Genomic DNA, 17220 nt, shown 5'->3' on the forward strand with positions numbered 1-17220 from the left:
TATATATATATGTATATTTCTTAGGTGATAATACATGTATATGAGAAGAGAGAGAAAGAGACAAAGAGAGAAAAGCACCCTCCATAGGTTATGGTCACACCATGATCTCTTTCCTCCAGTCTTTCAGCTTGTCAATGTCTTAGACACCTACACGTACCCAGTGTGCTTCAGGTCAACCAGTATGGGGTTTGGAACCACAGTCACCATGTGACTTCCAGCTTTGAAGTCAAGTAAGCTTTGTACTGTGCCACAGATGCTGAACCTATATATGCTTCTGTAAAAAATATTTATTTATTTATTAACTTATTTGCAAACAAAATAGAAAAATTGAAAATGCCTGTTTTCTTCTACTAAGAGATATGGAGATGGGGTTGCTTAAAGACATATCAGCATAATTTAATAATAATTATACAACCATGCAAAGAAGAATTACTTTATTTAGATATAACAACTTTATATAACTATTACTATTATGTACCAACAATATTATTATGTAGTGGACACAAGGAGAAACATTCCATAAAATTGATACTTCAGTCTCCTAAGTCAAATCCATTTTCAATTACATAAATTCTTTCAGTTCTGAAGTTTAAAACTCATTTATTTATATTGATACTTGCTATCAGAAATATATGTCAAGCAATAGCCTTCTCTAAATGATTGTATTTTATTTCCTTATAACCATGAGATTCAATTAGGACAATGGCTAAATAACACTAACTAGTGATTTGATTCAGCCAACACAACCAAAGAAAATCTGTGAAGTCAATAAACTAGCTTTGTGTCTTGTATACAAAAATAAATAGGTTGTTTGAATTTTCACTTTTTAGTCTGTTACTTTGATATCAAGTATTTTATTATTAAGTATATTTTGTATTTTGAAAAAAACTGAGAAAAAAACAATCTGACTCATAGTTAGAAAGACTTTTGTATTTTTCCAGAATTTTTTAGGGCCTTCTGCTAGGCTAAAGCAACAGTTTAAGATATTCTCCAAAATCTGACATAGCCACTCATTCTGTGTGGGTATATTACATATATAAAACATAGATTTTTTTTCAAGAAAGAAAAAAAAAAGAAAGCAAAAGGTGTTAACTGAGCACATCCTACAGGGCCTAGAGGTTGAAAGTTTTTATGAAGTAATGTCCTTTGAATATATACGTAAATCCATGTATTGGGGGATCTTCAAAAAGTTCATGAATATCAACTATTATGAAAAAGGTACATGTATTTTTCAAAAGTTTTTGCACCAAGATAAGCAATTCAATTCTATTTTTTCATAAAGTTTTTGAAATCCTTTCATATAGGTAATCATAGATCCAATTCCCCAATGTAAAGTTTTAAAAATAGTTGAAAAGGCAGGTCTTTGAGAGTGAGGATCCTGCTGCTGAACTTTGGGAACAAATAATCGAGGCCTGCTGGGAACAGGACTTCTAAAAGGCAACTATGTCTGGAAGACTGTGGTCCAAGGCCATTTTTGCTGACTATAAGCAGGGTCTCAGGAACCAAAGGGAGCACACAGCTCTTCTTAAAATTGAAGTTGTTTATGCACGAGATGAAACGGAATTCTATTTAGGCAAGAGGTGTGCTTATGTGTACAAAGCAAAAAACAACACAGTGACTCGTGGTGGAAAACCAAATAAAACCAGAGTAATCTGGGGAAAGGTTACCCGTGTCCATGGAAACAGTGGCATGGTTCGAGCCAAATTCCGAAGCAATCTTCCTGCTAAGGCCATTGGACACAGAATCCGTGTGATGCTGTATCCCTCAAGGATTTAAAATAATGAAACGTAGATGAATAAAAATGGATTTGTGTTGTAAAAAAAAAAAAAGGCAGATCTTTAATTTTTAGTGTGACATATCTATTGAAAACACTCTCTTCTCTGTCTTCTCTTAATAAAAAAAATTGCAAAACAAGAAGATTGATTAGTAGTAATAAGCTTGGCATTCTAGCCTTGCCATAGTCCAATCTTTGTACAAGGCACCTATTGTATTTCAAGGCCTATTTCTAGCCATATGTCTAGTACATGGCAGGGGGTTAACAGCGTAGCAGATGCTGTCCATGACAACAATGAATCTCCCAGTCTACTCCCTTCACCCCCAGCTCTACCACTGCAGTCCTGATGGCTACTGCTGTGAAAACCTGACTATCTCGGACTGAGGGCTATTTTCTCACCTAAGAAGCATTCTTTCCTGCATGCAGAGGAAAAAAAAAGAAATGTCTGAGAGGTCATCTTCCCCAAAGCAGCCCCCAATCAGTAACGGATGGAGAACTGATAAATAAATACCCTTTTTCCTATCCTTTCTGTTGGGATTACTGAACATTGCCCTGGTCTGCCTCCCTGTGATATCTATGGGGACCAAGATCCCATTGACCGCACTGGTAACTGACATGGCTACAAATCTTTATTGGCTTTGCTCTCTGAGTAGCCCATTTCCTTGTAATATTTCTTGGGATTAGTTCCTGACTACACGTACACTCAAATCTTTGATTCAGAGATGATTTTGTAGGAAACTCACATCAAGGTAATAATACTTGATTAAATAAATGAGTTCACTGGTATGAAAATATACACAATCTCGGCCAGTTCAGATCACTGGAATATATACATAGGACCTGTAATGCTCAGAAACGTTCTAGAATGCAAACCCAGAACTTTCCCATGTGGGTCTGGTTGCACTACTATTGCGCTCTCCCACCTGGCACCTAAGCTGGTTTATAACAACTGTTATAAATTCAGCTAAAGTTAGGAGTGAGTAGTTAAGATAGAACATAGATGGTTTACCTTCAGAGATTCTTTAAATATAAATAATGTCAAAATTAGGACCAGCTCTAGAGCCCAGTTGTTAAGCACTGCACAGGGGAAGCTGGATTCCACATGGCTGACCACTGTTCAAGTCCCAGCCCCTCAGGGGCTTGCAAAACTCACTGGATGTATGCATGCTCACATACAGTATCCTGACAGGATGGCAAATTAGAGAAAAAAACGATTTTTGTATGACCTGGCTCTGTTGAGGGATGCTTTTTTTCCCCTCTCTCTCTCTGGGCATACACATGCCTTCTGATATTTTTAAAATAAAGTCAAAATCATGGACTATAAAAATAACAAAAGAACTCTTTCTTTGCAACTAGAAAGTTGGCCCATTGAATGAGAGGCAGACCCTGAAGACGCTTCCTGAGCCAACTTCTGCAAAGTCTGCCCTGATTGATAGTGCCTGTGCAATGACTTTCTGGACACTTTGTAGGAGTTGATGTCTTGGTATTCCATCTGCAAATGATAGATCTGTTGGATACACCAGGCTCTATGATATGCATCCTAGAAATGCAGCTCATGAACTCAGAACTAGAAAGGGAGTTAATTATCAATGACTAGTCACATGAAGTCATATCTTACATTCACTTCTGCCCTGGGATATAGGGTTCACAAGGAAATTCTCATCGATGCCAGCAGGAGCTGTGTTCAGGCTTCCAAAGGAACAATTAGTCCTTCAGTGTCTAATTCAAAGGCTGCTGAGGGGGTTATTCTCCTTGAGTTAATGGGAGTATGAGTGTTCAGTGAAGGAAGATTAGCCCCAGAAGACAGAGAAGCAAATTAAACTCTTATTTTGATTTGAATTGAGAGTGAATAAAGTGTTCACTGCTCACTAAACTCGAGTGAAGTTAACATGTGAGAATGAATGGAGACTAACCTCTTTGTATGGCAAGGAAGACCTTAGGGCACTTAGCACCTAGGAACCTCCAGGGACAGAGCTGAGACGGAGGTGGCCATTCATCATACTCTGAAGGTGATGAGGTTTTTCAGTAAATGCTGTATCAATGTAGTTAAATCTTCCCAGAACCAATAAAAATGCCCTTTGCCTTTTCTACCCTCTATTACAAGTAATTGCTATTCATCTTGTTATGGATATCTTGGAAGTAGTCACACAGTACTTGAAGTGCCTGGGGGATGAAAAGTTCGAAGGAAAATGTAGCTGTATATCATTGACATTCATGAGAAAATTCACATTAGATATTTGAAAGGCAGGTCCCCAGGAGGCAATAGAGAAATCAGGAACAATATTGTGCCAAAAATACCACTCTGGCTGGGACATCAGGGACTTTATGTCAGGTAGAGTGAAGGAAAGCGATTTGGAAAGAAAAGATGTATGTGCTTTTCTATATGCATTTAGTTTATTTATATGCGTTCATCCTCTGAAAAACTAGTATGTCCTGGGAACTGACAAGCAGATTGGGCCTGAAACTTCTGAAATAGGCAGCTGTGCTTATACTTCTCTCATCTAAAACTTTGGAATAACATCTTTGCTACATGATCAATATGTTTTTGAATTCCTATCTTTAAACATCTGTTGGCAATCTAGTCCAAAATAGGTTATGTCCAAGTAATGTCACTTTACATTTGGGAGGTCATGTTAATGTCATAGGAGAATCACATGCAGATTCCAAAGTAATTTTCTTTTCTAGATATGTACCCTTTCTGGAGTCCTGAAGACCTGTTATCCTATTAATGAAACACAAAGGATGTATGTTAAAATACTCTGTGTAGGGGTCAGCAGATGGTGTAGTGGTTACATCACTGGACTCCTAAGTGGCTGACCATGGTTTGAGTCCTGGACTCGGTGGTTTGAAAACCACACCGGGCACTTGTGTTTGCATGCCCAACACCCCAGAAGGAGAATAGAGGGTAAGGGATTGTGGCGCGGTCAGCTCCCCTGAAGGGTGATTTCTCAGTTTCCTGCTCATTGTCTGCATCACTCTCTGGCATGTATATGCACCCTAAGGCAAAATCCTCTAAAATAATAAATAAAATATTGTGTGTGTGTCTGTGTGTGTGTGTGTGTATGTATAATATATGAAGAGGTGACAGTATTATCCTTTGCCTAAAATCATTTTAGTGCAAAATGAGTTCTTCTTTCACTTATTTTCCCCCTTCTTTCACTTATTTTCCCCTTCTAGTCTATCTGGAAAATAGTCACTTGAAGGTGGTTAGTCCAAGTTAAGCCAGTATAGATCTTCTAATTTCTTTTAAAGGTCTAGTGTATCACCTTTCAAGGAGATTGTGCTAAATTCTATTGAGATAAAGAGAATAATAACTCAAAATTATTATCGCTTCTGAAAGGCTTTTTCTATAATACCACTGAAATACATTTCAGACACTCATAAGTAACGACCAATCACACATTCATTCATGGAGTTAATGTAAATTAATTCCTCTTAGGTATAAGCACATACATACCCATAAGATCCTGTAAAATAGACTATGCAAAATATATCATAGAAATGCATACCACAAATGCCTTACTCATTCCTTCTTTAAAGGTAAATTGATTTGACATCGAGAGGAAAGTGAGGTGTTTCTAAATAAAAGTGAATTGAAAATCATAGAATAAACATAATTAAATCCTGGCAGAATGCTAAAATTAGAGAATTTCATGAAGCTACACTAAGAAAAACAAACATATTCTTAAAATAACGTGATCTTTTAAATGTGGCTGCTTTTTACCTGTGATAATTATGATAGCAGTTATCGTTTATTGAGCTCTGGCATCATAAAATATACTGTTCTAAGCATTTTATGTGAACAAACATCCTCACCTCCAACTTTGGAAGTAACTACTGTTACTATCTGCATTTTACTGTTGAGGAAAATAAGGCATAGGAGAGTTAAGAAACCTGTACAAAATCCTTCATGTATTGAAAAGCAGAGGCTGGATTTAAACATCAGCAGCCTGGCTCCAGAGCATGAACTCTTAGCTCTGCTACATGCTCTTGAGAAGCCCATAAAGCCACAACTCAATCCTTCATTTTTCTTTCCATTTCTCTTCAGACAAAGGTGAACTGAAAAGTCAATGCCCTCCTGGACATAGGAGCTCAGGGATGCTGTGGCCATTACCTATATACAAGATGAGCTGCTGGGTTAGGGGAGCAGCTATGGCCAACATTAGTTTTGTTTAATCTTGCGCAGAAAGATAACCACAATTATGAAAATGTGGCTGTTGATCATGTTCTCTCCTTCCATGCTTGCTCTAGCAGGCTGCCATTGAGTTTGGAAGAAAAGTCGTTTCTAGAACACTGCTCTTGATCTTTCTACAGTCCTCTCCCTTCTTGGACTACCTTCACATTCAATCTGCCTCCTTGGCTGACAGGCAATTAATGTGTTTTTTTGTTTTTGTTTTTGTTTTTCCAAGACTAATTCCAAGAACATATATCTAAGTGACTGACACTTATATTGTACTTTCTGTAAATAATATAGAAAGGGCACTCGTGTTAAAGTCAAAAAGGTCACGTGCAAGACCCAACTCAGACAGATAATAGCTATGTGGTTGGTCTGTTACTTGGAGGGTAACATTGCTTGGAAGCCTGTTTCCTCCTTTTGATCACAACATTTTGATTTTCATATTCCTCTGATGAGTTGGTTGCTCTTCAATCTAGACATAGAATTCTGAGACCAGAGATGTTGCTCCATTTACCCAATTGCCACTGCTAGTATAGTGGTGATTGTTGCTGAGTCCTTTGGATTCTAGCCCAATGTTCTTTTCAATTAGCTAGTCTCTCAAGGTATGGGCTGGAGAAGAGCTTGGAGAAGCTCTGCAAAAGAGACTGTTCATTACCTCCAAGAGTGGTTTAAACGACCATCATTATTTCCAACACACTGTTAATAGCTTCAAATACTCTTGCTTAGGTCTGGATACAAATGAGGATCATAGTTTTGCCCCAAGTCTCCAACATTTAGACAGTACAAAATGTAGATCATTGCTCTTAAAAGGGTATAAACACTTGAGTTCTACCTTCTGTGACTATAGGAAAGTTCATTTCTCTGAGCCTCAGTTTTGTATAAGATTTTATTTTATTTTTTAAAGTTTTTATTATAGGGCACATACACTTGCAGGAAAGAGACAGAGAAAGAGATAGAGGGGAAAGTGAAAAATCATTGCCCAAGGGTATAGCCATGCCATAGTCCCTTTTTCTCCAGTCTCCTCTTACGATTCTGGGCATGCGTGCACATTCACTTGGCATGTTTTTGTTTTGTTTTGTTTTGAGGGGGAGGTTTTTGCTATAGGGTATGTGCACTCACCAGAAAGACAGAAGAGACAGAGAGATAGAAAGCAAGAAATCACTCCCCAGGGGTGATGGCCATGCCGCAACCCCTTCTCCTCCATTCTCCTCTCAGGATCTTGGGCACACATGCACACGCACCCAGCGTGAATTTAAGCCACCGGATCTGGGACTTGAACCACAGTTGACTACGTGGGAGTCCAGTGACATAGCTATTATGTTAACTGTTGGTCCTCACTTGGTGTGTTTTTCAAGCTGCTGGCTATGAGACTCGAACCATGCAGTTGGCCATGTGGGGTCCAGCTGCTTTAAGCTTAGCACCACTTGGTGGCCCTTTTTTTACATTTTTCCAGATAATTTTTTTTCCCCAGTAATTGGCAGAGGATGCATGTACTTTCCAGAGAGAGACAGGGAGAAAGAGAAAGAGAGAAATGAGTAGAAGAAAGCACCCTTCCCTGCCATCACACATGGTATTGCTGCAAACACTTCTCCATTTCTTCTCTGTTTAGGGATTTTGGCCATGCACACCCATGAACTTGGCATACTTTTCATGCTGCTGGGGCCAGGATTTGAACCACATGGTTGGCCATGTGGAATTCAGCTCCCTTAACCAACCAGGCCATGTACTGGTTCTCAGTAATTTTAAAAATTGAAATGAGACATTTCATTACAGAAAACCCTTTTCATACTACATATCATTTTACAAAAGTGAAGTACTATCTATATAAATACAAGTACCAGATATTAGAAGTCAGTGATGTCTCTTGAGGGTAAGAATGAAGAAGACACACAGTGTTGGGAAAATTTGAGATAATGTCTTCATCTCTTGTCGCCAGAGAAATACCTCATTAGATCAGCAAGTGATTATTATTTTTTTTCCACTGCAGAGTATATGTCTTTGGATACATTTGGAAAGATTTAGAGAACTAGGTCAAGCCCCCACATCCCATGCCATAGAGTCTCTCAATTCAGTGTCCATGCATATATTGAGAATAACATGTCTTCAACCAAGCAAAGCCTGATTCGAGCTGCTATAATTTCTAAAAGCCAAGGAAAAGCACTTAAGAAACTGATGTGAAATGGCAGTCCCTGTTCCCAAATGAAGTCGTTTGCGTTCTTTCTCTCTCTCTCTCTCTTTTTTTTTTTTTTAATTTTATTGTTTTCAAATTCTAGCCTCTCAATTGCAGAGGAATTTCCCAGAGTTTTGCAGTGTTGACAGGCAACCACACTTTCCTCCCAAGGCAACTCCTATTTCTGTGAGGTCAGGTCAGCCAATGAGAGCACATACCAGGGGACAGGTTGATGGAAGAGAAGGCAAAGGGCCAATTGTCTAGGGGCTGGATCTGTGAACCCTAGCCAACAGGAACCCAATGGAATCCACATACATCCTGTTGTGAGTGCTCCATGATTGCTTTTCTTAATCATTCTTTCCCCCAATAGGTAGCTTTTGAAGAAAGGGTGTTCTTTCTCAATAAAGAGCTTAGAGCTGCATGGTTTTAGTATATTTATGGCAATATCAATAAATAGATACCTTCCAATAATTCTTTCCCAGGTAGGAAATACAATGTGCATTTCGATGCATTAACAACAACAATAACAGAAAAAAAAAAAAAAAGGAAGAAGAAGCCATGTTTTCAAGTATGGTTAGAGAATCATTGATTACTATAAAACTATTTTAATCCACTCAATTTTCTTTACCAGTTTGGATGGAGAAAGAAATTGAGTAATTTGATCTCGTATGTATATCTTGGTTTATTACATTTAGAAAACTCTGTCACATCTTTATTAGTTGATTCCTAAAAACTTAGGAGCAATCTATAAGGTAGGTAGATTATTGCCCCAATATTTACAGCAAGCAACTCAAGAACAAAGGTCCCAACACTTAACTGTTGGCAGAGCTGAACTCTAAGAGCTTTTAAATTCTTGCCCAGGGCTATATTTTTCTTGATAAGACTTTTCTAAAATGCATTCTGTGGGACATTTTTTCCTTGGTAAAGTACTGCAGAAAATAAAATCTCAGGATCATGGAAGTCTGGGGGACCGTATGCTGTAAACCTAGTTTAAGTTTTATATTGTACATTAGTAGTAACTCTAAGAAGTCTAGCAGGTAAGGGACTTTTCCCACTTCATTTAAACTAACATTTTGCATATTATTTTACTGCGTGCTATTTTTTTTGTAGGCTTCTACACACATTGTGGAACTCTATGGCATGGTATCATACAAATTTGTAAGAGTTCGGGGTATTCACAATGAAACAGAGATTGTCCATTTGCAACTCTAATAGGGAGAGTTTTGATTTTCTTTTTTTTCCCTAATGCTCAGAAATTTGAACAGAATCTTTCAGAGTGTTGGACAAAATTGTAAAGACTGTAAGATTGGCAATTGTAGTAGAAACCACAGGCTCAGGATTCGGGCGATACTTGTCAAATGAGGTACTTTTCTGCTACTTATTTGCTGTGTGTATTGTCAAGTCACTTAACTCCTCTCAGCTTCAGTCTCCATTCCTGTAAAATGAAAGCAATAATTTTATATTCTTATGTTATTGTCGTAAATTTTAAATGATACAGTACATGTACAATTCTTGGCATAAAGTCTGACTCCTATTCAGTATTCAGTATACCATACCATTACCTTTATTCTTGTTACCCTCCATGGAAGCCCACCTCCTGGTATTCTAGTGTAGCTCTTCCTTCTCTTGTTCTTCTCTTCTGTCATACAGAGCCTTTAGGCTCTCCAGCTATGTTGCCTAGCTCTAGTGCAGAGATGGCAAACACCATGCCTTCAGACAGTAGGCAGGTAATATGAAAGAATGAAGTGGGCTGGATGTTGGAAGTAGGATGTGTTTCCCCAACTATGGCAGACACTGGTGCTAATTGGCCAATCACCCACATTTGATGGTTGTTGTTGCTTTTTTGTTGCCTTTTTCGAATTTTTGTATAACTTTATTTATTTTTTATTTATTTGAAAATAGAAGTGAGAGAGATAGGCATCCTCTTCAGAATCCTCAGAGAGATCCAACCCCAGCCTCAGCCAGCCTGGATAATAAGCATATACACATACCTGATGTGTACAGGCAGGCCTTGGGATATAACCCAGGATCTTCCCATGTCATCCAGCATCATAGAGTTTGTGCTACCACTGTGCTACTGTTGCTGGCTCATTGTGTTTCTTACTGTAGGCAAATGTGACCCCACTGATGTCAAATTTTCAGATATTTAATATAAACTAGAATGCTCATTTTTATGTGGGGTTTCCCATTTTTTTAAATACTCTTCCAGGTGAATCTAACTGTTAGACCACCAATTAATGACTCCTGACCCAGAGGATTACTGGTTTCCTGCTCTTATGTGAAAATAAAAAGCTCCAAATTTAGAAAGACTTAAGAAGTCATCTAGTTTAACTTTCTACATTATCAGACATATTCTCCATAACATACCAGAAAAAGTGTCATTTGACTACTCCTTACAGAACCCTAATCATAGCATCTCATGGAGAAAAATTTTATATTTACTTTTTGTATTAAAAATCTCATTGAATCCTAATATGAACCTCATGAGGTAGATACTGTTATCTTTTCAATTGTAATTATCATAAGAATCAAGGCTCAGAAAAGCTACTTTGCTTCCTCTAAAGTTTAAAAGCCATTAAATAACTGTATGTTTAGAGAATGATATCCCAGAGTGTCTAGTTTCAAAGTCAGTACAGTTAACTATTGGCTAAACAATTCTACTTGTTAAAATGCTCAAGGCCAATATTAAGCTGAAATTTGTTGCCCTGAAACGTCTACCCTTTAGTCCCAGTTCTGCTCTCCTGGGACTCAAATAATAAGTTTAATCCTTCTTCCGCAAGACAGCCCTTCAAATATTTGAAGATGGCTTTCCTCTGTCTGCTAAATCCTCTCTTCCCCAGGCTAAACATACTCATTTCTTTCTACTGACCCTCATAAGTCATGGCTCCTAGCCACTTCATCATCCTTGCCTTACTCCCCAGGAGAGTATTTCAATTTGTCAAAGTTCCTCTTAAACCATGATACTTAGAAGAGAGCACAATCCCACATGTGTAAGTCGGGGCAAAAATAACACCTCCTGTATTTTGGCTACCATACTTTTATTAACACAGCCTGAGTTACATCACATTTTTGGCAACTATGTCCCAAAATAAGAAAACAGAATATTGGCCTACGCTCACCTCACATCATTTTTTTGTTTTTCCTTTTTTGATTTAAATTGAGATAAAGTCACCTTTCCCTAACGTTTTTCTACTGTGAATAAGTTTATGTAGGCTAAAGTTTTAAACTTAAAAATTAGATTTATATTTATATTAAATACCACCTTATTAGATTTATTTACTGTTTAAGCCTATGCTTATGTGTTTTGATTTGTTTTTACTTAATTTGACAACTGTGGCAAAGAAAAAAAAAGAAAGAAAAATTTCCTACAGCCTGACTACTTTTTCTTAAGAACAGAAAGTAATTTTTTTCTGTTTCTCTATTACTGCTTCCCAGATAGTCTATTTATATTTCCTCTTAATTTTTAAAAAATGTTTATAATAAGGATATTACTATAAATACTCTTGTTTTGAACTTTTTTATTTGGAATATATGAAAAAGCGAAAAGACAAAAAAATCCATCTCTTGCTGTTTTACTTAAACATACATACTGCATATTTAATATACAGTATGTATGTTATATATACATACATGTATAATTGTAGTACATACTATGTATTACACTATAATGTATATACATGCATGTATATATATGAATACATGCATCTACTCCATTATTTTCAATCCAAGTAGTTCTGATTTTTGCTAATATACTTACTATCTTTCTCAGCTTTTTGTTGTTCAAGAGGTTAATTAAATATTTAATAGGCTTGGATTTAGAATTTACCACAGGAAACATCTCTCTAGGCTAACCTTTATCCCAAGGATTGGCAAACAAGGGCATTGATTAAGCTTTATTTTTTACCAATTTTTTTTTTTTTTGTAAATAAAGTTTGGTCTGCCTGCCTGCTTTCAATCTTCCCTTCCTTCTTTCCCTTTAATCTTTCTGCCAGGGTCTTTCTATGGCACTATCTTACTGCCCCAGCTTCTTAAGTAGCTGGGATCCAGGCTCATGCCATCAGTTCAATTTTTTTTGGAATGGGATAGCATACAAACCTAGGCTTTTCATGTGGCCCCAGCCTGCTGAGTAGCAGCATCAAGCAGCACTTTCAGAGCTGAGAAAAACTGAAGCCTGGAGGAGCTCAATGGTTATTGTAATTCAGTTCATGACCACCAGCGAGACCTGTGCCAGCTCAGCTGGGCTTTTTTTTTTTTTTTTTTTTTTTTTTTTTGGAGAGATTTTCACTGTAGGGTGCATGCGCTCGCCAGACAGACAGAGAGAGACATAGAGAGAGAAAGCAAGAAATCACCCCCCCAGGGGGGATGACCACGCCGCAATCCCTTCTCCTCCATTCTCCTCTCGGGATCTTGGGCACACACGCACATGCGCCTGGCATGAGTTTTAAGCTACCGGGTCTGGGACACGAACCGCGGTTGACTACGTGGGAGTCCAGCGACATAGCCATTACGCTAACTGCTGGTTCCCTCAGCTGGGCTTTTAAGTAAAGTTTTATTAGAACACAGCCACTCCTGTTTGTTTATGCCTTATCTACTATTAATTTAGCACTACAACAATACAGTTTAATAATAGTGATCCACCACACTGAAGGTATTCACTATCTGATCTTTTACAGAAAAAGTTTTCCATTGTGTGCCTTTGTGGTTAGTGAGTAGTCTATACATTGTATTATTCAACTCATTACAGAGGACTGAAACTAGTATGATTTTCTGTCCCTGTGCTAGACAATGCTGAAAGCAAAAGTAGTCAAATTGCTTGCTTTGTGAAATACTTGCTAGTAGAGGATAAAAATTACTTTTCAAGACCAACATCAAGACCCATATCGAGCCTTCCTCACTACTCACCAAGCTAAAGTGACTATACTCTAATCTCTGCCCAATCCCATCTGTTTCTCCTCTTGCAACAAACTTAAAATCACACAGCCCAGACTGTAAAACCTTATATCATCTATTGTCTTCTCCTTCTGAAGAATCACTAAACTTATGACAAGTTGTACTCTCCCTGATGCAGTAAGTCTCGTAAACTTAGATTTGCCTCATCAGCACATATTCCTTTTTAGGTGTGGAGTCAACTTTACAAATCCTCCAAACTACATGAGTATCACTCATCCACATTTTCTGGCTCTGATTAATATATATATTAAGAGCATTTCTATTTTTTTAGAGGTTTTTTCCTATAGGGCATGTGCACTCGCCAGAAAAACAGAGAGAGACAGACAGAAAGAGAGAAATCGCCCCCCCAGGGGGAATGGCCATGCCACCATCCCTTCTCCTCCATTGTGCTCTCGGGATCTTGGGTACACATACACACACACACACACACACACACACACACACACACACGTCCGGCATGAGTTTAAGCCACTGGGTCCTGGACTCAAACTGCGGTCGACTACATGGGAGTTCAGCGACACAGCCATTATACTAACTGCTGCTCACAAGAGCATTTCTATGAGACGTGATTACCTGCACTTTGCAGATACAATAAAAATAGCCATGCGCCATGGCTGAGTTATGTTTAGGAGATGTGTCCAACATGACAAATCAAGAGGGACCCAACAGCTGGGAGGACCTGCAATGAGTAATCTGACTTAGGTTGTGAGTCTTGTTCATGGTCATAAAATTAATTACAATAACTATTGATCTCCTCTAGGTCTCAGTTTTTCTCAGCTCTGAAAGTGAAGGCCTGACCTACATTATCTATATAATTTCTTTGAATTCTGAAATTCATTGAAAGTATGATTTTCTTTTCAGCAGTCTTAAAACCAGTTTCTTCACACTGGTCTCTTTCATCAAGACTCCATGGCCTCAAGCAAAAGGTGTTTGAACAATATTGTATTGATGACTGAGTTAAGTTCTACAGTTTGGTTTCTATGATTTAAAAAAAATAGAAATGATTCTATTTCCATAACAAACATTTTTGCATTTATTTCATGCTGTTAACAATTTAACATGTAGTCATGCCTCCTCTAAGAAAAGATGTAATGCTTTTTCTATGATCACATTAAACACACTATGTTTTATCTTTCTACTAATCTATCATCTATTATGACTGCCTATTTTGAGAGCTTGGCACAACAATTACCATAAGTGATGGCATTGTATTCTGAAAACAAAGAATGTGATGGAACAATTTGTCTTGCTACTTTGCCTGACTTCATGGTAGTTGGGGATTCCTACTCTAACCCAGAGTTTTTCAGATCATAAATATTTCACTTTTTAATTTATTATTGATTTAGATTGATAGTAAATAATGTCATGGATGCTGAGGTTGGAAATCTGTTGTAAAAATTATTAAGAATCTTTTCTTCTTCTGGCCATGGATATATATATTTTTTTATCTTACTGAAATAGAACAGTGAAGCTACCTGAAGAAAGTGAATTTGGGATTTTTAATTTATCTGATGAAGTTAATTAACTGGCCAATTAAAAACAAAAGGGCAATTAGTGCTGAGCACATTTGTTCTGATGATGAACATGCCATCTGAAAAGGGGATCTTGATCTCTGCTGGGAAATTCTTTAGTGTCAAAGCAATGTTGCTATAAATAGGGAGAGAATCAAGCCCATTAGGAATCATGCACTTGCAACAGTGGTTTCTTGATATACTAAAGCAACACAAGATGATAAGAGTGAGAAGTCAGCCAATATTTTGAAGTTATGTTCCACCACTGGCCATTCTATTAACCTGTACTTAGAACAATAGCCTAAACCGTTTAGTACTTGTTTCTTTTTTCCTACTGGCAATGTGAGAAAATAATTTCAGAAAGTTCAAAGGGAGTACCAAAAGGTATAATTAATAATTGACCTGAGTTCCATAAACAGTGTGTCTTAATGTATACAATTCTCCATGAACCTAGTCGATGTCACCTCCATTAACTTACAGGAATTAAAGAGCTATGCAGAGAGAACTGAACAAGAATAATATCCCATTTCCCCATGTGATATTTTAGGTCATTTTAGGCATACTCTGTAGGTTGTTAGAGTGGTTGATAACTACTTTGACCTCTTTATGAGTCCCCTTTAATACAGAGCTATGCTTGCACATCAACCTGCCTTTTTATTCAAGTAAATGTCCCAAGTTCTCAAAGCAAAGAAGAGCTGGAAAATGCCTTTGTAAAATAGAAGGAACAGATATATTTCTTTTCTTTTTTTTTTTTTTTTTTTTTTGAGAGGTTTTCGTTATAGGGTGCGTGTGCTAACCAGACAAAAAGAGACAGACATAGAGACAGAAAGCGAGAAATCACCCCCCAGGGGGGATGGTCACGCCACAATCCCTTCTCCTCCTCCATTCTCCTCTCGGGATCTTGCGCACGCATGCGCACGCGTTCGGCGTGAGTTCTAAGCCACCCGGTCGGGGACGCAAACTGCGGTCGACTAAGTGGGAGTCCAGCGACATAGCCATTATGCTAACTGCTGGTTCCCCAGATGCATTTCTTTACTTTTAGCAACTCCTATAGTCTCCCCATGCCTGCTGGGCATTCCATGGCAGCAACCTTCCAGAATGTCTTGCTGCCTGAAGTCCAGCCAGCCAGTGTTTGACCACCACATTCATTGGCACATTTATAAACTGACCAATGACTTTATGGCCAGGGGATAGATTGAGTGGCAGTTTTACGTTCTAAAAAAAAGTGATTATTCTGAACCTAATCAAGAAACTGTTAGTGATATTGGGGTAAAATACAATCAGAATTGAGTATGACATCACTGTCACTGCAATAATTTCTAAATTCTTCACTTGTCTGCTTTCTGGGATCAATGGTACATGGTATAAAGAGAGGCCAAATAAAGGCAGGACTGAAGCTATTCTAAAATGTGGGACCCCATTTTTTCTTTCTACTAAACACATTGTATTCTGGTTGAGTATATATAGGGTTAGAGAAGTACAGTTCTGTAATTCTTTAACAGAAATATCACAGCCTAATGTGTTTTAAAGTTTAAAATACATTTGATCAGAAATCAGTCAAGGGACCAGCAGTTAGCGTAATGGCTATGTCGCTGGACTCACATGTAGTCGACCATGGTTCACGTCCCAGACCCGGTGGCTTAAAACTCACGCCGGGCGTGTGTGCATGTGTGACCAAGATCTCGAGAGGAGAACAGAGAAGGGATTGCGGCGTCACCATCCCCCCTGGGGGGTGATTTCTTGCTTTCTGTCTCTTTGTCTCTCTCTGTCTGTCTGGCAAGTGGACAGGCCCTATGGCAAAATACCTCTCAAAAAAAAAAAAAGAAAGAAAGAAAAAGAAAAAAGAAATCAGTCAAAAACCTTATAGGAGCTCTAAAGCCATCAAGGGTCAGATGGTGAATAATTTCAGGTTCATGACCTCTGTGCAACTGTCCAACTCTGTTTTCCAGCCTTATTGCAATTGTAGACATTTATCAATAAGTAGGCAAAGTTTTGATGAAATTTTGTTTACAAAAATAGGTAAAGAGACACATTGGTCAGCAGGCTTTTGTTTGCTGATTCCAACTTTGGCTTTTAGAAAGGCAATATAGTACAAATGTATACATATGTATAAAGTAACATTTATAAAGCATACACATTTATATATGTATATACCCAATGGTCAATACTCATATCATCAACCAACACTTCTGTTTCAGGAGAAAAACATACAAATTTTTATACTAAAGTAGATGAAAAGGTTCATTTGAGCGGGCCCATACCACAGCTGTTATGTGCCACTCAGAGGAAGCTGGATCCCCCATGGCCAAACAGGATTCAAGTCCCGGCACTGCTGATTTGAACAACATGCCAGACATGCACATGTGCAGGATCCTGAGAGAATGAAGAACTGGAAGAAAAAGGATTGTGGCCTGACCAGGCCTTACTGGGAGTTCTCTCTCTCTCTCTCTTTCTCTCTGTCTCTCTTTATTTCTATTTCTGACTCTTGTGTACATGCACACACAAGATATAAATAATAATAATAATAAAGTCCAGTCAGCCACATAGCAGTTTAGAACAGGTTATTTTGCCACCAGGTGAATTTTTTCTAATTGAATAAAAAAAACCTTAGAATATTAGAGATGGAAGAACTTTAAAG

General features: G+C 38.0%; 1 protein-coding gene across 1 annotated transcript in view; it reads left to right on the forward strand.

The window, feature by feature from the left end:
• CNTN6 (contactin 6) overlaps nucleotides 1-17220 on the forward strand; it is a 395429-nt gene that overhangs the window by 79196 nt on the left and 299013 nt on the right. The gene's annotated exons all lie outside the window — the stretch shown is intronic.

This window comes from Tupaia chinensis, unplaced genomic scaffold (assembly GCF_000334495.1).
Source record: "Tupaia chinensis unplaced genomic scaffold, TupChi_1.0 Scaffold145889_1, whole genome shotgun sequence".
NCBI lineage: Eukaryota > Metazoa > Chordata > Mammalia > Scandentia > Tupaiidae > Tupaia > Tupaia belangeri.